Source organism: Mobula birostris, chromosome 10, assembly GCF_030028105.1.
Source record: "Mobula birostris isolate sMobBir1 chromosome 10, sMobBir1.hap1, whole genome shotgun sequence".
NCBI classification, from domain to species: domain Eukaryota; kingdom Metazoa; phylum Chordata; class Chondrichthyes; order Myliobatiformes; family Myliobatidae; genus Mobula; species Mobula birostris.
The window spans coordinates 20,197,707-20,221,434 of record NC_092379.1 but is presented as its reverse complement, the minus strand read 5'-3'; the positions used below and the strand labels follow the sequence as shown (position 1 = coordinate 20,221,434).

The 23,728-nt window shown below is 42.4% G+C and overlaps 1 long non-coding RNA gene across 1 annotated transcript; it reads right to left on the bottom strand.

The window, feature by feature from the left end:
• Window positions 1-2,120: 2,120 nt before the first annotated feature.
• Window positions 2,121-18,701, bottom strand: LOC140204454 (uncharacterized). Its single transcript, XR_011887620.1, has 3 exons — window positions 18,489-18,701; window positions 16,043-16,238; window positions 2,121-2,181 (listed from the first exon to the last, which is right to left on the bottom strand). It is a non-coding gene; the product is annotated as an uncharacterized lncRNA (long non-coding RNA).
• Between the last annotated feature and the right edge of the window lie 5,027 nt (window positions 18,702-23,728).

Here is a 23,728-nt window from a genome sequence, read left to right as displayed (position 1 = left end):
TAGAACTTTGAGAGTTGGTTAGAACCTGTGCAGTGGGAGATGAATAAAGTAATATAATCCATTGAATAAAATCGGAGCCAAATTTATATTTTTCTAATATTTTAAATAATGAATTCCATTCAACCCGATCAAAGGCTTTCTCAGCATCCAAAGAAATCACACATTCAAAATTTTATTTAGAGGGAGAATAAATAACATCCAGTAAACGACAAATGTTAAAATGAGAATAACAATTTTTATAAATCCGGTCTGGTCATCAGAGATAATAAAAGGCAGGATGTTTTCCATCCTATGAGCCAAAAATTTAGATAAAATATTAGCCTCAATGTTAAGTAAAGAAATAGGTCAGTATGAAGAACAATCAGTTGGATCTTAATTCTTTTTGCAAATAAGTGAAATAGAGGCATCATAAAAAGATTGTGGCAATCTACCTAATTTAAAAGAGTCAGAAAGAACAGAAAGTAAGTGAGGAATAAGCAAAGGGGCAAAAGCCCTGTAGAACTCTCCAGATAATCCCTCAGTGCCGGGTGCCTTCCCCGAACTCAGAGAGTGGACAACCCGGGTAATTTCCTCAGAAGAAAAAGATTGATCTAACCATCTTTGATTAATCTCAGAAGGTGAGGGAATGTTTAAAACGATCTAGAAAATTATTCATAGCAAAATTGGCTTTTAGGGGAATCTGAACTATACAGTTTAGAGTAAAATTCTCTAAAAGTATCGTCTATTTCTAATTGATCAGAAGTTTTATCACCATTCGCTTTGGAGATTTCCTTAATTTGACATTTAATTGTTAAAGTTGATTAAGTTTGCCTGCTTTATAACCATGAATATAAAATTGACTTTTATATTTTAAAAGTTGAGTTTCAACAGGGCAAGTTAAAAACAGATCATATTTAGTTTTAACTTCCACATGTCTTTTATACAAAACGGGATCCGGATCAGAAGCATATTTTTGATCTAAATGATTCAGCTGATTGGCTAAATCAGTTCTCTCCTTGTTCGTTTTTTTTTCTTAATACTTGCTGTATTGGAAATAACTTGGCCTTTAATATAAGCCTTGAAAGCATCCCAAAGTAATAAGGTTAGAAGTGCCATCTAGCGTAAACTTTTCAAAGAAAAAAGTAATTTGATTCTCTAAAAATTGTAAAAAAAAAAGCCTTATCCTATAGTAAAATTGAATTAAAACACCAAAATCTGTTTGATCGAGAAACACTCGGAAGATTTAAGGATAAAAAGAAGGGGGCATGATCTGAAACAGCAATTTCTTTGTAATCACAGGATCGAACAGAGGGTATCAAGTGACTATCGACGAAAAAGTAATCGATCTTAGGTATGAGGAACATGAGAAAAAAGGAATATTCTCTACTTGATGGGTGTAAAAAATGCCATACATCAATAATGCCACATTTCATTAGAAATGATTGGTTATAGGAGGCAGCTCTACTAATATTCAATGGTTTCGAAGATGAATGGTCAAAAACAGGGTCAAGACAACAGTTAAAATCCCCTCCCAAAATTAAAGAGTACAAATGTAAGTCTGGTAAAAAGGGGAAAAAAAAAATTCAGAAAAGCCAGGACCGTCTATATTCGGAGCATAGGGATTAGCAAAAACCATTATTTTGTTATCTAGTTTCCCTGAAACTATAACAAACCGCCCATTGGGGTCGGACACTACATCATGTTCAACAAAAGCAACTGAATTGTCAATCAAAATTGAAGTACCTCTGGCCTTGGCTTGAAAAGAAGAGTGAAAAGCTAGACCATTCCAACATTTGAACAAACGCCCGCAGTCAGATCTGCGAACATGTGTCTCTTGTAAAAAGAAATAATTGAGGCATTCAATTTCTTAATATAAGTAAAGATCTTATTGCATTTCACAGGGTGGTTTAAATCTTTCACATTTAAACTAAAAAAATTAATATTGTAAACCATTTGATTAAGTTTAAAACAGAGGGTAAACATATAAACAACTGGAATGTACCAAACCTCCAAGCCTTAAAATTCAAAATACTTGACCAAGCAATAGATGAGGCAGGGATTACCAAACAGCTGGTAAAAGGGAAAAAGATTTTTAAAAAACAGCCCATTCCCATCCACCTACCTCCCAAGGAAAAAAATCATCCAAGCGAGGGCGAAAGCTAATCTACTGGTAAATCCCTCCCCAGCATCCCACTGGCAAAGCTGCAAGAGAAGAAAAAATTAGTACAGAATGAATTCAAACCTAGACTAACTAACCCTCAAAAGAACTAAAAAATATCAACACGTATTTGCAAAAAATAATTACAAAGAGAACTTACTGAAGTTAAGTCTGTTAATTTCTTAAACAGAAAAAATAAAAAGAGAAGAAAAAGAAGAAATATTTATGAAAATATATCGAAAGAAGGAATTATTCAAAGAAAAAGTAAAAAACAAATAAACTACGCAAAAGCAATGAATTACTCAGTCAAACTGCAGGAACAAGATTATATGAAGCAGAAATAAACATTTAAACTTCTGGAGTTGATAGACTAAATATTATTCCAAAGAACTGAAGGAGAACTCAAAACACCATGTTGAAAAAACGTTAACTCAGCAAAAAAATACAATAAGAACAGAAACTAATTAGAAGAGTATAGGAGAAAAGAAGAGAGAATTGCTCAAAACAAAAAGAAAAAAACAAAAAATAGAAGAAAAAGAAGAATTATTTATGAGAATAAATCAAAAAATAGAATTATTCAAAGAAAACAGTAAGAAACAAATAAACTATAGAATTGCAACGAATTAATCAGTCAAGCTCAGGGAACCAGGTTATATGAAGCAGAAATAAACATTTAAACTTCTGGAGTCGATAAACTAAATATTATTCCAAAGAGCTAATATCTCTATCGTTAAGAATTTTATCCAGCAATTTCCCTACAACTGATGTGAGTCTGCCCATTCTAGAGTTCTCAGGATTTTCCCTTGTTCCCTTCTTAAATAGAGGTACAACATTAGCTAATTGCCAGTCACCTGGGACCTTGCCTGTGCCTAGAGAGGAAACAAAGATACCAGATTAGGGCCCAGCAATCTTGTCTTTTGCCTCCTTCAATAACCTGGGGTAAATCCCATCAGGCCCTGCGGACATCCACTGTAATACTCATTTGGAGATCCAACACTTCCTTCTCCTTAACCTCTAAACATCCTAACATATCTCTGCACTCAGCTATGATCTCCTACTCCTCCAAGTCATTTTCTTTGGGAAATACTGAAGCAAAGTGTTCATTAAGTACCTCACTCACCTTCTCCGCATCCAAGCAAATGTTTCCCTCTTTATCCTTGAGTAGCCCTACCTTCTCCCTAGTTATCCTCTTGTTCTTGATGTATGTGTAGAATACCTTGGGATTCAGCTTAATCCAACTTCCCAAGGGCTTTTCATAGCCCCTCCTGGCTTTCCTAATTCCTTTCTTTACTTCTTTTCTGGTTTATTTATACTCCTCATTCGCTTCGTTTGATTCTAACTTCCAAAGCTTTGCATGCTTTTCCTTTTTCTTCTTGACAAAATTCATCACCTCTCTGGACATCCAAAGTTCTTTCATCATTCCATCCCTGTCTTTCCTTCTAACAGAAATCTACTTTACGATACTCTGAGCAATTGATTTTTAAACACCTTCCACAAGATTGATATGGAATTGCCAGAAAAAAGGTTTTCCCAATTAACTCTTCTGAGTTCCTTCCTAATGCCCTCAGAATTTGCACTTATCAAATTTAAGAATCTCCTGCAATGTTCATACCTGTCCTTATCTATAGCTATCCTGAAAGTTAAGGAGTTGTGGTCACTGTTCCCTAACTGCTCATCCACTAAGAGGTTGATCACCTGGCCAGGCTCATTACCCAACACCAGGACCAGTACAGCTCCTCCTCCTGTTGGACCGCCTACATATTGATTTAAGAAACCTCCCTGCTGGTCACCCATCTACTGTGTGAAGCTTATATTCTGGGTGTGACCACCTCCAATTCTGAATGAAACCACCAATTCTCCAGAACCTGGGCCTCTGTACCTCTATCTGCAAATGAATCCTCAATTTCCTAATCAGCAATCTACAAACCGTGTGGATTGGTCATAACATCTTCTACTTGCTGATGATCAACACTGGTATACAACAGGGATGTGCACTTAACCCACTGCTCTACTCTCTTTACACCCATGACTGTGTGCTTAGATACAGGTCAAATGTCATCTATAAATTTGCTTATGATAGAACCATTGTTGGCAGAATCGTAGAAGGAGATGAGAGGGTGTGCAGGAGTTAGATATAAGAGCTAGTTGGATGGTGTTGCAGCAATAACCTTGCACTCAAGAGCTGATTGTGAACTTCAGAAAGTGTAAGACAAGGGAACAGGAACCAATTCTCATAGCGGAATTAGAAGTGGAGAGAGTGAGCAGTTTCAAGTTCCTGGGTGTCAAGATCTCTGAGGATCTGACCTGGTCCCAACATATTGATGCAGTAATATAGAAGTCAAGACAGTGGGTATGTTTCATTTGGATTTTGAGGAGATTTGGTTTGTCATCTAGAACACTTGAAAATTTCTACAGACATACTGTGGAGAGCATTCTGACAGACTGCATCACTGTCTTTTATGCAGAGTCCACTGCAAAGGATCAGAGCAAGCTACAGAATATTGTAAAATTAGTCATCTCCATCATAGGTACTAGCCTCCGTAGTATCCAAGACATCTTCAAGGAGCAATCCCTCAGAAATGATCTCAGACATATGCTGGTGATATTAAACCAGATTCTGATTCTAACTGCATGATCCTCGACTCTCTGATTCTACAAACACGTGCAATTTACAGTGGCCAATTAACCCACAAACAAGCATGTACTTGGGATGTGGAAGGAGACATATTTCAACATGGTGATGTCATCTGAGGAGCTCCTGCAGACTCGGGAACTCCTGATGCTCCGGAATCCACCTACACCATCCAGCAGAGTCTCTGTGCCTGACTGTTACCCTGACACCCAGAGACTGTTGGTTACTATTACAGCAGCTAGTTTAACTAAAGGCTCACTATCTGGAGGTGTTCCTCTGACCCCTATTGGTTGTAGTTATTATTCCAGGGTAACAAATTGTTCAAATCAAATCTGCTTCAGTCAAAATTGATGTCTGAACAACAGGAAGAATGAGATCATCACTGACGGACAAATAACTACATGTGTTGCAAATAAGAGAAAAAAACTACTGAAATTACAGGACAGCCACTAACTGTGGAGAGAGCAACAAACTAATATCGCAAGCCTTTCACCAGAGCTGAGGAAATTAGACATTTTAAGGTTGAAAGCTAAGTACAGTATCATAAAAAAATCCATCTCACTCTGACCTTCACCCTCCACGATAAGCAAAACACCATGGTACTGCTGCTTGATCTCTCTTGAAATGTACTTGGCAGAAATAAACAATTTCCCTGTGGTCTCATTGGAGATGTGGAGTTTGGAAAGAGGGATGTGTATGAGAGGATCTGGGTTTATCAGGATGAGAGAGAAAAGGGGACAGAGGAGGAGAAGTTGACCCGAAATTGGTGAATCCAATATTTGTAATATCAGACTGTCAATAACTCAATTGGAGAATGAGGATCTATTCCTCTAACTTGCTTTTAGCCTCACCATGACACTGAATGACGCCGAGACCAGACGGTTTACTGTGGCAATGGGGAGGGGAATTAAAATGGCTTCCAAGTGGGAGCTATAGGTGGCCATGGTGCCTGAAGTGCAGATGTTTGCTAAGGTGGTTCCCTCGTCATCAGTTGGGTCACTTTGAGAGCACTGAATTCAATAGTCAACAATGGATGAAGATGTGAAGGCTGAAGGCTGGTGACGTGAAAGGGAACTATCACCTAGTTTTGTCTGAGGGAGATGTATTCAGTATAGAGTTGTTGGAAATGGAGATTTGGGTCAGGTCTCTATCGATTGTAGCAGGAGATTGAATTGGAAGTTGCTGCTCTTTCTGAAAACCCGATATTTTAGATGTCCTGTATTGGAAGGCCACCTCTCAAGAACAGATGCCACAGAAATGGAGAAACGGAGAGGAAGGAATGGCACACTTACATGGAAGAATTTGATGGGAAGGTTAGTCCTGGTAGCTATGGGAATTAGTGGGCTTGCGGTCATTGTCGGTGGACCTAGAAATGGGAAAGTTGGTGTTGGAAATAGTCCAAGTGAATCTGACATTTTGGAGGGAAATGGCTAATCAATATTTGGGTGAAGGCCGTTTATCTTAACTGAAAGAGTAGAACAGAGATCACCACTATAAAGAGGTGGGAGAGTGGGCTGGGACAAGAGCTAGTTGTATTTTTATTTCCTTTAGTGACACCTGAGGTCCCAGATGTCTGCAAAATTGCTAATGTTTTTCTTTGTAGAAGGGCAATTGTGGTTATTCACCAAATTATAGATCAGTGAGCATCACATGAAATGTAGGGAAATGATGAGAAAAGATTCACAGAGATAGAGTTTACTCACATTTGAGTGACAATCAGCTCGGCTTTGTGCAACAGAATTCCTGCCTTATGAACACCAGCTATTTCCTTAGGGCTCGTTCCTTCAATACAATTCTGCTTTTTTTCTGTCCATGCTTGGAACAAAGCCCTCATGAGAACAGGAGCAGAGTGGTCTGAAGAAAACTGAAGCTGAACATCAGTAAACAGGTTCTTAATGAGCAAGTCCTATTTTAGAGCACCACAGGTGACAGTTTCCATTTTCATACCAATGGCTGACAGTCAGCTGATCATGTCACAGTGGGAGGAACAAGGATCTGACAAACCCTCTGGCTAGGCATCTCTTTTTTATTTCCTAATTCTTCATATAATTTATCTCCCTCCCTCTCTCCCTCTATGCACCAGATTCACATTTATCTTCCTCTATCAGCTGCCTCTAAAATCTTTACATTAACATGCCAATTTGTATCTACCATTGCTGACTAAATGAAGTGACATGAAATAGTTGTCAACAGCAGGATGGCAAATTCAAGTCATCTGTCTCTCACCATTTCTCTGTGTTTTATCAGCTCATTGCAACCCTGGTTAAGGATGTGTGTTTTATGGAACAGCTTTTCAGAGAGGGAACAATTATGGCAGAAGATGCCAGTGCCGACAGCCTAAGTGGTTGAAACTATGGCTGTAGAGGAGGGTGCAGGAGATGCAAGAATAGGTAGGGGATCTGAGTTGAGGACATTTGCAGTAAAAAGACAACTTGTGCTTTTGCAGCATCTTTGTCAATCTGAGGACACTGACAGTCAAACATAGTTTTTTTTTCTTCTGACATCTCTTGCAAGACCAGAGCAAGAAGGACTCACACTTTCCCCTCCCTGAATGAAAGAATGGAACTGATAGTTTATAACAATTCAGCAGTTTCACATCATCTTTTCCCTCAATTCATGGTATGTGAATTCCAGGTTCCTTTAATGTACTGAAGCAAATTGCTCTCAGTTATGCTGGGTTTGTAGTCTGTTTCTCTAGATCACTTTGCCACCCTCTCTATAACTGTTGCAAACTCAGAACAAAAGTATCACAAAAAAAAATATTCACAGCAATTTCAAATCAACGGGAAAAACATGCAACAGTGAAGTGTTATTTTCAACCTAATGAACACAGAGACACTGTGTACAAAGCCACCCATTGGTGAGGGGTTAACGTACACACACTGAAGGATCAGTCCAGGTATGTTGTGAAAGTCAGTGGTGCCCTAGCAAGTTGCACAGAATCCCCTCACTTGACCTGATGGAGAGTGTCCTGAGGAGGAAGTCCAAGAACTCCAAAGCTTTTAGGGAATGGAGGCACATAATTTGTTTGTAATCCTGACAAATCAATAAGCAACACACACAAAATGCTGGAGGAACTCAGTATCATGGTCCGGTCCGTTCAATCCTTATTTCTGTTAATGTCCTTTTCCCCGTGTTTTACCGGGCTCCTTGATTAAGGCACCTGATTCTCATCTGAACCAGCAGCATAAAGACTCCGGCTTACATCTGCTCGGGGTTGGATTGTCACCTCACCCAGTGCGACAATGCACGTTCCAGGCTGCCAAGAATAGTGTTCTCTAAGTTGCTTCGGTTAACTCTCAGATCACCTTTTAATCTCTGCCCTCTTTTCTTCTATTTGTACTCTCCTGTGTTGGACTCCCAATCATGAGGAAAAGCCAATGACCATCCAGCATTCCATACCCATCATGATTTTACAAACTTCAGAGGTCACCCCACATTCTCCTGTGCTCCAGATACTAAAGAACCAGCATGGCTTACCTCGTCCTATAACTCAGGTCCTCCAGTCCAGGTAGCATCCTTGTACATCTCCCCTGTACCATTTCCATCCTGACAATGTCTTTCCTATATCAGAGTGACCAAAACTGTACACAATACTCCAAATGTGACCTCACCAACGATTTACATAACTGCCACATAATTACCCCACTCCTCAACTCCATGCCCTGACTGATGAAGGCCAGCATGGTTAAACTCCATCTTCACCACCCTGTCATCTCCTCACAATCTCCATCAGCACAGGTGCACCACAAGGCTGCGTGCTTACCCCTGCTCTTCTCATTTTATACTTATGACTGTGAAGCTAAGCATAACATATCATATTTATGTTTGCCGATGACTCCACTGTCATAGACTGAATCAAATGTGGTGATGAATCAGCATATAGGGGAGAGATTGAAAATCTGGCTGAGTGGTGCAACAACAACCTATCACTCCATGTCAACAAGATCAAGGAGAGGATTTGCCTTCAGGAGGAGGAAACCAGAAGTCCAAGAGTCCTCATCAGGGGATCAGAGGTGGAGAGGTTCAGCAACTTTAAATTCCTCAGTGTCAGTGTCATTACAAAGAAAGCACGGTAATGTCTCTACCTTCTTCCCAATTTGCCAAGACTTGGCATTGACATCCAAAACTTTGACAAATTTCAACAGATGTGTGGTGGAGAGTATATTGACTGGTTGCATCATGGTCTGGTATGGAAACACCAATGCCCTTGAATGGAAAAGCCCAGTCCATTATGGGTAAAGCCCTCCCTATCACTGAGCTCATATACAAGGAATGCTGTCGCAGAAAAGCAGCCTCCATAATTGAGGGCCCACATCATCCAGCCAATGCTCTATTCTCAGCAAAGAAGAGCAGGAACCTCAGGATCCACACCACCAGGTTCAGGAATAGTTATTAACACTCAACCATCAGACTCTTGAATCAGAGGATATCTTCACTTAACTTCTCTTGTCCCATCACTGAACTGTTCCCCAAATTTGGACTGACTTTCAAGGACTCTTCGAAACCATAGAAAAACTACAGCACAGAAACAGGCCTTTTGGCCCTTCTTGGCTGTGCTAAACCATTTTCTGCGTAGTCCCACTGACCTGCAAATGGACCATATCCCTCCATACACCACCCATTCATGTATCTGTCCAATTTATTCTTAAATGCTAAAAAATAACCCACATTTACCACCTCATCTGGCAGCTCATTCCACACTCCCACCACTCTCTGTGTGAAGAAGCCCCACCTAATGTTCCCTATAAACTCCCCCCCCCCTTAACCCATGTCCTCTTTTTTTTCTCCCCTTGCCTTAGTGGAAAAAGCCTGCTTGCATTCACTCTATCTATACCCATCATAATTTTATATACCTCTATCAAATCTCCCCTCATTCTTCTACGCTCCAGGGAATAAAGTCCTAACCTATTCAACCTTTCTCTGTAACTGAGATTCTCAAGTCCCGGCAACATCCTTGTAAACCTTCTCTGCACTCCTTCAACCTTATTAATATCCTTCCTGTAATTTGGTGACCAAAACTGAACACAATACTCCAGATTCTGCCTCACCAATGCCTTATACAACCTCATCATAACATGCCAGCTCTTATACACAATACTTTGATTAATAAAGGCTAATGTACCAAAAGCTCTCTTTACGACCCTATCTACCTGTGACGCCACTTTTAGGGAATTTTGTATCTGTATTCCCAGATCCCCCTGTTTCACTGCACTCCTCGGTGCCTTACCATTTACCCTGTATGTTCTACCTTGGTTTGTCCTTCCAAAGTGCAATACCTCACACTTGTCTGTATTAAACTCCATCTGCCATTTTTCAGCCCATTTTTTCAGCTGGTCCAAATCCCTCTGCAAGCTTTGAAAACCTTCCTCCGTGTCCACTACACCTCCAATCTTTGTATCATCAGCAAATTTGCTGATCCAATTTACCACATTATCATCCAGATCATTGATATAGATGACAAATAACAATGGACCCAGCACTGATCCTTATCACACACCACTAGTCACAGGCCTCCACTCTGAGAAGCAATCCTCTACTACCACTCTTTGGCTTCTTCCATTGAGCCAATGTCTAATCCAATTTACCACCTCTCCTAGCGACTGAATTTTCCTAACTAACCTCCCATGCGGGACCTTGTCAAAGGCCTTACTGAAGTCCATGTAGACAACATCCACTTCCTTCCCTTCATCCACTTCTCTGGTAACCTCCTCGAAAAGCTCCAATAGATTGGTCAAACACGACCTACCACGCACAAAGCCATGTTGACTCTCTCTAATAAGTCCCTGTCTATCAAAATGCTTGTGATTTTGTCTCTTAGTACTCCTTCCAGTAACTTACCCACTAACAACCGGCCTATAATTTCCCGGATTACTTTTCAATCCTTTTTTAAACAACTGAACAACATGAGCCATTCTCCAATCCTCCGGCACCTCACCCATAGACACCGACATTTTAAATATATCTGCTAGGGCCCTTGCAATTTCAACACTGGTCTCCTTCAAGGTCCGAAGGAATACCCTGTCATCTCCTAGAGATTTATCCACTTTAATTTTCCTCAAGATAGCAAGCACCTCCTCCTTTTCAATCTGTACAGTTTCCATGATCTCACTACTTGTTTCCCTTAATTCCATAGACTTCATGCTAGTTTCCTTAGTAAATACAGATGCAAAAAAACCATTTAAGATCTCCCCCATTTCTTTTGGTTCCGCACATAGCCGAACACTCTGATCTTCAAGAGGACCAATTTTATCCCTTACAATCCTTTTACTCTTAATATACCTGTAAAAGCTCTTTGGATTATCCTTCACTTTGACTGCCAAGCAACCTCATGTCTTCTTTTAGCCCTCCTGATTTCCTTCTTAAGTATTTTCTTGCACTTTTTATACTCCTCAAGCACCTTATTTATTCCTTGTTTCCTATTCATGTCATACAACTCTCTCTTCTTCTTTATCAGCGTTGCAATATCCCTTGAGAAACAAGGTTCCTTATTCCTATTCACTTTGCCTTTAATCCTGACAGGAACATACAAGCTCTGTACTCTCAAAATTTCTCCTTTGAACGCTTCCCACTTACTGATCACATCCTTGCCAGAGGACAACCTGTCCCAATCCACGCTTTTTAGATCCTTTCTCATTTCTTCATATTTGGCCTTCTTCCAGTTTAGAACCTCAACCCTAGGACCAGATCTATCTTTATCCATGATCAAATTGAAACTAATGGTGTTATTATCACTGGAACCAAAGTGCTCCCCTACACACACTTCTGTCACTTGTCCTAACTTATTTCCTAATAGGAGATCTAATATTGCATCCCCTCTAGTTGGTACCTCTATATATTGATTTAGAAAACTTTCCTGAACACATTTTACAAACTCTAACCCATCTAGACCCCTAACAGTATGGGAGTCCCAATCAATATGAGGAAAATTAAAATTCCCTACCACCACAACTTTATGTTTCCTGCACTTGCCTGCTATCTCTCTGCAGATTTGCTCCTCCAATTCTCGCTGACTATTGGGTGGTCTATAATACAACCCCACTAATGTGGCCATACCTTTCCTGTTTCTCAGCTCCACCCATAAGGACTCAGTAGACAAGCCCTCTAATCTGTCCTGCCTGAGCACTACTGTAACATTTTTTCCTGACAAGCAATGCTACCCGCGCCCCCCCCCCACCTTTCATTCCTCTGCCTCTATCACATCCGACACATCGGAACCCTGGAATATTAAGATGCCAGTCCTGCCCCTCCTGTAGCCAAGTTTCACTAATTGCTATAACGTTATAATTCCACGTCTCAATCCACGCCCTCAACTAGTCTGCCTTCCCCACAATACTCCTAGCATTGAAATATATACACCTCAGAAGATTTTTACCACCACTCACAACCTTTCTATTTGCGGCTTTGCTTGAACTTTTAACATCATTTATTTTCACCCCAGTCTCACTGTCAGCTCTGGCACTCTGGTGCCCATCCCCCTGCAAATCTACAAACGTTTGTAGTTTAAAGCCTCCCCAATAGCAATAACAAACCTCCCTGAAAGGATATTGGTCCCCTTGTAGTGCATGTGTAACCCGTCTCTCTGGTACAGGTCCCACCTGCCCCAGAAGAGGTCCCAATGATCCTGAAATCTGAAACCCTGCCCCCTACACCAGTTCCTCAGCCACTTGTTCATCCTCCAGAGCATCCTATTCTTACCCTCACTGGCACGCAGCACAGGTAGCAACCCTGAGATTACCACCCTTGAGGTCCTGCTTTTCAACTTCCTACCAAGCTCTCTATACTCACTCTCCAGGACCTCCTCACTCTTCCTTGCTACGTCATTGGTACCGATGTGCACCATGATATCTGGCTGATCACCCTCCCACTTCAGAATGTCATGCAAGCGATCAGAGACATCCTTGACCCTTGACATCCTTGACTCTTCATCTTATGTTTCAATATTTATTGCTTATTTATTATTATTATTAATATTTCCTTTTTATTTCCGTATTCGCACACTTATCTTTTGCACATTGGTTGTTCATCTGTCCTGTTGGATGCAGTCTTTTATGGATTCTGTTTTGTTTCCTGTATTTATTGTGAGTGCCCAGAAGATAATGAATCTCAGGGTGGTATATTGTGACATCTATGTATGTAATTTGATAATAAATTTACTTTGAACTTTGAACTTGTACAGCTGATTTCAGTGAATTGTGTACTTGGACTGGAAGGTCTCTCTGTTCCACAGTACTCATCAGTACCCTGCCACTTACTGTATGTACTTCCCTGTTTTGACTGTCTAAAAAAACATCATCTCACTTTGATCTAATTTGCTATTCTTTAGTTCTTCTCTTGAACAGATCAAGATCTTTTGGCAAATCAATGTAACCTCCTTCCTATCAACAAGACCACCTCATTTAGTATCATCAGCAAACTTGCGAATTGTGCCTTGTACACTCACATTCCAAATAATTTACTCAAATCACGAATAACAGAGGTCCCAACACTGACCACTGGTGACCACTAGTCACTATCCTCCAGTCAGAGAATCGACCTTCAACCACCACCCTCTGCTTCCTTGCATCATTAAACACACAAATTATCAAGATGGCCTTTCAAAGGAAACAGTCTCCCATAGGCAACCTTTTACTGTGAAGGTAGCTAATGAACCTTGCCTGCCAAATCTATCTCATATCCTCTTTTTGCCCTCCTGATTTCCCTCTTAAGCCTGGATTTAAACTTTTTATATTCATCGAGGGATTCCTTCACATCCAGCTGCCTAAACACATTGTACACTTTCTTCTTTTTCTTTACCATAGTCTTGATATCTTTTGAAAACCAGGGTTTCCTGAACTGGGTACGTCTACCATTCACACTAACAGGAACGTGCTGTCCCCTGGACTCTTGATTCACCCTTTTAAAAACCTCTTACTTGCCAAATATTTCTTTATCTTTAAATAGAGTCACTCAGTCAAACCAAGCTAGATCCAGCCTAATTCCTTGAGTTGGCCTTGCTGTAGTTAAGGACTTTACCACATGGACCTATCAAATAGGAAAATGATAGCTCCTGTGGTTCTCTCTTTTTTTCCCGTTACTACTTTAAAACTATAATTGTAGAACTGTGGTCACTAGACTCCCCATCTTACACTTCTGTTACTTGGCCATCCTTTTGCCTAAGAGGAGGTTCAGTAGCACTCCTTCCCAAATAGTTTCCTCTATATAATATGCGAGGACATTGTCTTGAACACTCCACACAAATTCTTCCCCATCCAGGCCCATTGCTCTCTGAGTGACCCAGGTGACACCAGGAAATTTGATATTTCCTTTGAGCACTTCTCTACTGTTCTCACAACTATGTGCAATTTCTCTACATGCCTGCTCCCCGAGTTACCACTGACTACTGGGGGAATCTGTAATTAGCCAGACCAAGGTGACCATCCCCTTCGTATTCCTAAGTTCAACCCCAAAGCCCTCACGAGATGACCCCTCAAGAATGTCCTCTCTAAGCACTCCATTATCAAAAGGGCAACACCCTCCCCAGTCTTATCTCTTCCTGCCATGCCTAAAGCAAGTATCCCTGACCACTACACTGCCCCTCCCTCAGCCACTTTTCTGTTATGGCCACAATATTCCATTTACTAGAAACAATCCACAATCCTCTCATTTCATGCAACCTACCTGTTAACATAAGTATATGTAACGAGATATAATTTAAATCAGTGGTCTTAACTGCAACTTCACTGTAAACATGGCTATGCTGATTGCTGGGTGAACACTCTTGGGTTGCTGAATATAACCCTGTCTTCTCACTGACTTCACACTCTCGTGTCCCACTACTTTGCCAATCTAGTTTAAACCCTCCCTTGTTGTCACCACATACTACCCCGAAATTCATTTTCTTGAGGCATCAGAGTAAATACAAAGAAACACTATCATGTCAATGAAAAAACACACACATGCCAATCAAGCAACCAATGAACAAAAGACAACAAACTGCAAATACTAAATTAAAAAAGAAACAAACAAAATAATAACAATAAATAAATAAGCAATAAATATCAAGAACATGAGATGAACAGTTGTCGGTAGCGGGAACAGTTCATGAACAGTCACGAAGAAGTTATAGCATAGGTTGCAGGAAGTTCCGTGTTGGGGTGAGTGAAGTTATCTCATCTGGTTCAAGAGCCTGATGGTTGAGGGGTAATAACTGTTCCTAAACCTAGTGGTGTGGGTCCTGCGGCTCCTGTACTTCCTTCCAAAGAAGAGAACATGGCCGGGATGGAGTAGGTACTTGATAATTGCACTGCTTTCCTGTGACAGTGCTCCTTGTAGACGTGCTCAATGGTGGACAGGGCTTTACCCACAATGGGCCTGGTTGTATCCACTACCTCCTTCAGGTTTTTCTGTTCAAGGGTATTGGTCATGATGCAACCAGTCTGTATTGTCTCCACAGCGCAGCTATAGAAGTTTGACAATGTTTCAAATGACACTGAGTTTTCACAAATTTCTAAGATACTTCTAAGTCCATTGAGTCATCTGTCATGATGACCAGTATGCCTCCATGCTCACTCTCTGAGCCTAAGAGCCAGTCACAGAGTCAAAGATCTGACAATGTCTGCTAGCCCTTGAGCGAACATCGCCCTCGACAGTATCCGAAGACATGTACTTGTTAGACGGGGGAATGACCACAGGGGACCCTTGCACGAATTGCATTCCCCCTGTCCTCCCCCATATATCTGAAATGTGCACTTTAGTTGTGAACACATCAGTAAAGGTCTCATCTCTAAAGCCATCAGCTTCCCAGATGATCCCAAGTGCCTGCAGGTCCAGCCCCAGTTCCTTGACCCAGTATGCAAGGGTGAACTGTCTACACATGTAAACCATGAGGTTCCCTGAATTCCTACGTCTTTTTAGGAGGAACATTCCACTGCCTAACCACTATCCTGCATTGACTGAATCAAGGACTGAGGATGAACAACAAAATATAACCTTACCTGTGCATTCTCAGTGAAGCCTTTTTAGAAAATTATCCTTATTCCCCAAATCTGAGCCACATACACCACTTCTTCATATCAAAGGCTGTTGAGTCAAAGTTTCTGCTCTCCTCCAGTCTACTGGCCCACTGTCACAAAGGCAACTCTGCTTGATCCTAATTTCTTGTATTGGCTCCTGTTAATTAGATCATAACTAACCAATTATTAACCTACTAATTGTAAACGCTGCACTTTTGGAGCCTGTTAAATGAAACTCACCAGAAGGTCATGGGACCTACCTGCTTTAGACTCTCTTACCTCTTGCGCCAAGTCCCGGCTCATGGTAAGTGAAACTCACCCAATTCCTTTCTGCATTTTGATCACTAATGATAACTGAGTGCTCCTGTGTGATCTGTATAGCCAGGAAGATCAGGTTTTCATGAGTACGACAGGTGAATTGTGGGTCAGACTCACTGAGTTTGAAGAAGAGTAAGAAGATTGTAACCCTTGAGTTCTGAGAACATGAAGAATGTAAGAGTGAACAACAGAAAACAATCAGACCTTATCACATTTTCTGTATTGAATTAATATAAATGCAAACGAAAACAAAAGGAATTATCCATCAAAATATTGTTGTAGAGATGTTGGGATTAGGCAGGGACAGTTGATGCACTTCCCTGATGTCACCTTTCCACCAAGAGTCTGAAATGGACGCATGTTGTACTGGGAACACATTCTCAGAGCTTGGTTTCGGTGAGATGGTTGTGAGCTAACATGGCCAGGGGTTTGATGCCCATTCACAGAAGTTTATAGTAACATCAGACAAACCCCACATTTACCTGGCTACCCACCATGTAATCAACGTCCTGTCACCAACTTTATTGACTCTGTATACTCCACACGTCCAACAGTCACACAATGACATATCTCAGTTACACCCACCATGTCCGACTTATTATCTATACATTAAACAATCAGAATCACTCTCCAGAGTCCTTCCTGCACTACATCCACTATCCAGTGCCCGACCCATACTTCACCCGCCTTCCAGTCCTAACGTACATGCCACAGACATTGACACAATCACAATCACCATTGAGTTTCATCCCCACCACTGTCCCACCATTTATTCCAACAGAGTATGGCCCTATATACCCATCAGAGAGACAAAAAACAGTCAATCAGAGCCCAATGTCTGTCCCAGTGACATGCACAGAATACAGACATAACCAATCTAGTGTCAATTCCACCATTAAACCAGATTCAATCCTCCCTTTCTACTTGCTGAAAGGATCCCACTACATTCTGTTTCCCCGGGTCCACTGTATTTGATCCGATGGTACCTTCACATCACTGTTTACAAGGTGACCTTCTTTTCTCTAAAACATCCCTTCTCCTCCACCATAGTTGACCAAATCTCAACCATGTCTTTTCCACTTACAGCACTCCAGCTCTCACTCCATTATCACCTCCCACTCATCAGCAGGTCCACAAGTTCCCACAGTTCATTAATCATTCTCCATCATTTCCATCACCTCCCAGGTAATGTCATTGACAGCAAAAATTTCCGCCCCTTCCATTTAACAATTGAGTTAGATTATCTCTTCCACAATTCACTCTTCTGCATTGATTTGCTGTGACTACATAACACTTGCTGTCCTCACAACTTTTGGAGATCAAACAACTGCCTTTTTAACTTGATCCCAACCCAACTCCCAGAGATGCAAAGGCTCCTTTCAGATCAGACCGTGCTTTATTTGCACATCTCTGAGTTACTGTAGTTGATCCCCTGCTCAGGATGTGGACGCCTCTACACTGGGAAACCACAAACCCAGTGACTGATTTCAAGAATTCTTTATTCTGACAGATCCCACTTTGTTCTCACATGAATTCAACACTCCACTCTGATCATCCTCACTTTGACAACTCAAGGTGAAGCTTGAGGAAGGGCATCATATCTCACAATTAAGCACATCACAAACCCTGTGTCTAAGAGATGACTCACAATCTCAGATAACCAGCCATTCCAATTTGTGACAGAACTGTTTAGCTCTGATGAAGGGCATCCACAAAAATGTAATATAAAACCATTTTCTCTATCTCTACAGATGCTGTCTGGCCTACTCTTCTCACTCTTATTGCCCTTTTCCATACCTGGCTGCATTCCAGCCATTGGCTATTTCACACATCACCACTCCCATCATGTGCTCCCTTACCTGCCCCTCCAGCTCAGATTGCTCATATACGCCTTGTGCCTGCAACATATTCCTCCACCCACAAGCACTGGTCAAACTGCTTAGTTTATCCAGCAGACTACTTGTTGCCCCAGATTCCAGCATCTGCAGTCTCCCGTGTCTCCTGCTCACCCTTATGTTGATTCCTCGTTTCCTGCTCTTGTTCAGCTGGAGTCTGTGTTGGAGGGAACAGATTGATTGACCGTAAACCATGATCTCTCTTTGGGGGCTTTGCTTTTGTTTGCATGGTGGGTGGTAAGAATGCTGATGCTTTATGCTAAAATAAGTGGGGGAGGGGAGTGGGGTTGATGCTGTTTTGTACGTGAGGGGAGCAGGAGGCTTTGGGGTTTTTACGTTTTGTTCTGTCATTCATTCTTTGGGTAGTTTCTTCTGTTTCGGGGATGTCTCCAGAGAGTAAGAATTTCAGGTTGTATACTGTATACATTCTCTAATATTAAATGGAACCGTTGAAATATTGGTCTGATATACTAGGAAACCAACGAGCTTCACAGCTCTGCCTCTCCCCTTACCCTGCAATGTGTTGTCCCGTTGGCCGCTGATCTCCCCTCCGGTGAGGCCCACCCTCAGGCTCCTCCACTCACGGACTGCGGACTACCGGACACGAAAGCTGAGCGCTGGCGCCTCCTTTCTCCCGCCGCTCGCGGTTGCGCTGTCGGAGGGATGCGCGCGCTCGACGCCTCGTCACGTGCGCTCACCCGTCAACCAATCGGAGCCTCATTTTCTCGCGCTCTCTTCCCGCGACCGGAGCCTTTGCCGCGCGCTCGTCCCTCGCCAGTCGCGCGGGCACCGGGAGACTAATCAGCGCTCAAAGCCTCTGACAAGTGCGAGTCGGAGGAGGCCGTATGTCACCTTCTGTCCGTTCCTCCAGTCAGAACTTTTGCCGTATCCCTTGTTCCCCAACCCCACTCTCTCCCCGAATCACCTCTTGCCGGCTGTCCCGACCTCCGGTGAGAACCTCGACCAGCCCACACTCGGCCACCGACCATTGAGAATCAAATTCGCTGCTCGAACAGCTCCCGACCCCCCTCTCATCACGTGACGGCCGATCCTCCAATCACAGCTTGTCAATCTTCCCGCCCGCACTTCGGCTGTTGGGTTTTGAATGTACAATCCTGTCCGAGGTCATAGAAAAGATCGGTCGGTATTTGGTTGGTGCTGCAGGGTCTGCGCTGACAGGACAGGCAGTGTCAGTAGTTCTGATATCCACAGACTTTCCAGTTGATTTACCGGAACAACTGCAATAATTCCTCAACGTTGTTGATAAAGACGTCATGAGTAGCTGTGTATATTTTCCAGTCCACTCCTTTGTCATGTCGGTGAGGCACCCCGCCATCAAACAACCCGCGGTATTAACCATGCCAACCTAAAAACAATCTCGCCTGAGTTCCACCAACATGTTGATTTTGCTTCCAGATGTGAAAGTACACTTGACCTGGTTTATACTAACATGCCAGTTGCTCATAACGCAGTGCCTCGACGCCACATTGACTCTTATACTAATACTAATTGCAGCATACAAACGGGGCAAACCAGTTCTAAAGGTGGTGAAAACCTGGTCTGAAGGTGCAATCTACCAATTGCAATCATGATAACATCAAGGAATATGTGGATTCTGTGACCAGCTACATACAGAAGTGTACTGAGGATGTCACCATCATGAAACGCATTCGGCTGTCAGTAAATCAGAAGCCATGTGTCAAGGCGCTGGAGCAGGGTCCCAATTGCATACCCAGTACTGTGCACACAGTGATATTAATTGAGTAACAAATCACGAGGTACAAACAAAGTCGGCGTCAAAGTTGATTCAGAGATGAAAACATCCAGAGGATGAAAGGGGTCTCCCGACCATCCATCGGGGGAATTTATCAGAAGTTCTGCATACACAGAGCCCTAAGTAGTATTAGGGATCCCACTCATCCATCCAGCATCCTCTTTGACTTTCTACCATCAGGAAGGAGGCGACAATGCAGAAAAACAAGAATGGTCAGGATCTGAAACAGTTTCTTCCCCAAGGCTATTCGGCTTCTGAACTCCCTGCCGCATCGAATTCGAAGTGTCACTGGTTAATCTGTTCCAGTACAATATTTAATATTAATGCACTTTAGTTTGTTGTTTATGTGTGATTCATCTGCAGATTTTCTCCTTACCTTCATAAATCATCGCGTGTTATGTGCACTACTGTGATTTACACCCTGGTACGGAGAAAAGTTGTCCCGATTCAATATACATTATTTGATTATATACGTTAACTACATGTATATAGTTAAACGACAATACACTTGACGTGACTTGATGAAGTGAAGTTGAGTCATTGGAATGTGAAAACCCTGGGAATCTCCAACAGTGAAAGATATGGGTGCCCCAGTGTTGTTTTAGTCTCGAACACGGACGTTGATATCGCCATCCTAGTGAGGGTTTCAGGAGAAAGTCAGCTGAAGGAACAAGGTAACAGGAACACATTATAGAAGGGTCATCTGGAAGGAAAACCTCTTCTTGGTTTAGAAACCTCTTTTGGGTTTGGGTTAGCTGTGGAAAATGAGATGTTTATCCCAGTGGGCGGTGTTAACAACGATGTCAATCTTGCTGAAAGGCAGCCAGTACAGAAACAGCAGCACCTCGAGAACTCCAAGGAACCGCAAAGTGATACTGACTCCAACAGATACCTCTAGTGGCTTAAGTGATGATGACAGTAATGAGGTAATTGGTCTGGCAGTCATGGCAGGACTTGTCCCAGTAAAAACTAAGAGAGGGAAAGCACACAAGACTGATGATGGAGAGTATGAAAGGAAACAGGAGATTTTTCATCAGCCACTAGATCCAGAAAAAATGATGAATGATGCAGGGAAGTTGTTGGGCTGAACTTCAATGAATAAGAATGTATACAAATTGCATCCATATGTGGGTATTCAAATTTTAGTTACCATGCTGATAACTCGGCAAATAAACCATTTGACACGGTGAGTTGAAGATCATATACGAAAGGAGAAGCAGAATTTACCTGCTGGTTGGGAAGCAATTAAGGCGTGGTTGGAGGGCAAGCCCCAAACCAGATTGACTGGAAGAAAGTGGTTAATTGCAAACAAAAGCCTCAGAGGCTGTTCCTGAATATAAAGACTGCCATAGGACAATTTGGCTCAGTTACTCAGGAGACCCAGGAAAATACGCAGATAATTTCGAAGGCGCTATATATGGCCCTCTCAAGTCGATTTTCGAGGATGTTTTGAAACCAGATGTTGCCAATATGGTGAAGCTAAAAAAAGCAAATTGGAGTGAAACTGCTGTTTTCTACAGTGAACTGGTACAAACTGATAAACAAGTGGAGTGGGATATTGACACCGGAATAAGATCGATACAGATGGATCAACAGTCTCCACCTGCTAACCAACAGAACAAATAGAATTTGATATGCAAGTCATATGGCAGAAGAGATCAAAGAACCAGATCCTGTTGCCATAAGAAATAAACTTCTCTACAAAGACAAAAACGACCTCGACAGCAAGCTCAACCCTGACCTCACAAGGGAAGGAAAACATTGATTGGACAGCACATCTTCAGGCTACAATTGCAGATGCAACAGGTATTTTGTCAAAGTTACAAAAATGACTAGGCCCAGCCCAACAGCTGTCATTTGCAGTGGCAGAGCAAACATCAGATGACTTAGCTACACTGTCGATGACCATGACTGTGCAAGAACAATAACATGCCAAGAAGATGCAAATTATTATTAAGAAGTGCCTCTGTTGAACCCAGATCTGGTTCTCTACACTGATGGCTCCTCAACAATTGAGGGCGGAATTTGATGGGAGAATGGAAGATCTGTCAGTGAACAGAATTATGTCTGAGTTATCAAGAGGAATACTGTGCAGGTCAAGACGAAGAAATATGGTGGCTTCCACTATCGTCACACAATCCTGTAAAAGTGCGTTATCCTCAGGCTTAGTTAATGGAAGAAAAGAAGCGGGGTTTAGTGCAGTGGCATGGGGAAGGAAAGATTGGGTTTAGAGAGTAACATGACCACATAACCTTTACACCTTACTGCTGTAAAATGCTTCGTGGCTGCTGAATTTAAGTCGCAAAACTGCATGGGAAGCCAAAACTGTACAAGGGTAATCCAATACTATCAGATTGGACTTCTCTTCCACAACTGCAGTGGTGGCAACAGACCTTAAACAACCAGGCATGCCTCTTACAACTAATGGTAATTGTACATGTACGCACTGTAAGGCTTCACTGCTAATGTAATGGTCTATCTGCAATGTTTCACTACTGAGGTAATAGTTTCACTGTAGCAGCGATGTTTGGGTTATGACTAGAGATAACAGCGGCTTTGGAATGTATGCTAGCCAATGAGAGGCATATTGTTCTTTTTTGTGGGTCAGAGAGCAGGGATTTCGCGGTCTTTTGTTGGCAAGAGATGAAGAGAGAAAACGTGAATGAAGAGAGTTGGTAGTCCATCGGACGGACTGGACTCGAAGCGAGGGTCTGACGGTCAGTGACACTCGGAGGGCTTGATGGGGGTCGAATGCATGATTCCATGAGCTCCAACATGCACTTTAGACTGTTTCCTTAAAATAGGCCCCTTTTCTTTTTATTTTCTTTACTAACCCTATAGTCAGATTAAGATTTATAATGTTCAATTGTTTATTGCATACAGTGTACTGACTGATGTCTGGGGTGTATGGGATGTTAGGGAGGGGTAGCACCTCTGATAGGGGAACATGTCGCGTCCTTTTCAGGGCGGTTAGTCCACCTTTGGTCCCCACCTGGCACTCAGCTCTCACCTGTGGCTCCCCGTAGCTGTTTGCATGCGACAGCGGCCACACCCCGGGCAATGGCTTCGACAAGCCGGCTAAACCAGATGAGGGTAGCCGACGGGTCTCAAACCCTCGGTGTGATAGGGAGTTGTCTATCCCAGCATGTGAAGACAGACTCCGGCGGATTGAGCGGACGAGACCAGTGGAAGGTCCAACAGTCAAGAAGGCGGTCTCTGCAAGCGTCGTGGAACATGTAGAGCAGGACAAGACACAAAAGACGTCCTGGTCATCCACTGCGCCTAGTCCCATCTCCAGCCGTCTAGACTCTGTCTTGCCACTGGATCCAGATGGGAATTGGGAAGAGAGAGTGAGGCTGACACTGCACAACTCTCCCTCACTTAAATCCAAATCACGCGCTAGTCTCGACTCCATCATAATGGTGTCGAGGTCCTCATTGACGTCAACGATGGATGAACAACTAACCAACTGACTGATATTTTGCGGTTCAGATTTGTAACTGGGCAACACATCACGCAGCATCCACACAAATGAGATTTCGCAGTTTGGCTGGGCCAGAGGCTGTCCTGCCCTGGACAAAGGTATGCTGGCCAAATCTCAGGGTTACATACAGTACAATATGCAATGGGTCATCTGAGGCCCCCATGTTGTTTTAAATGCCGCTCACAAACCCTTGCCATCATTAATAAGGAGCTGAAGAGTCAGGTATGCCCAAGGCTGGGGCAGCGGACAAAGCTGTTTTAAGAGCATTAAAGGCTGTGTTCATTTCCTGTATGCATTGTATTTCAGCAGACATGCTGGGTAAGGAGGTTGTCGAAGAGGAGCATCCATTGTTTGATATTTAGGATTCCAATGTCTACAGTAAGACTAGATGGAATACAGATTTTCAAATGTGTTCAGGAAAGTTTCCTTTTTCAGTACGTAGAAGCCCCATTGAGAAAGTGTGCAATACTAGTTTTGCCATTAGGGAATGAGAC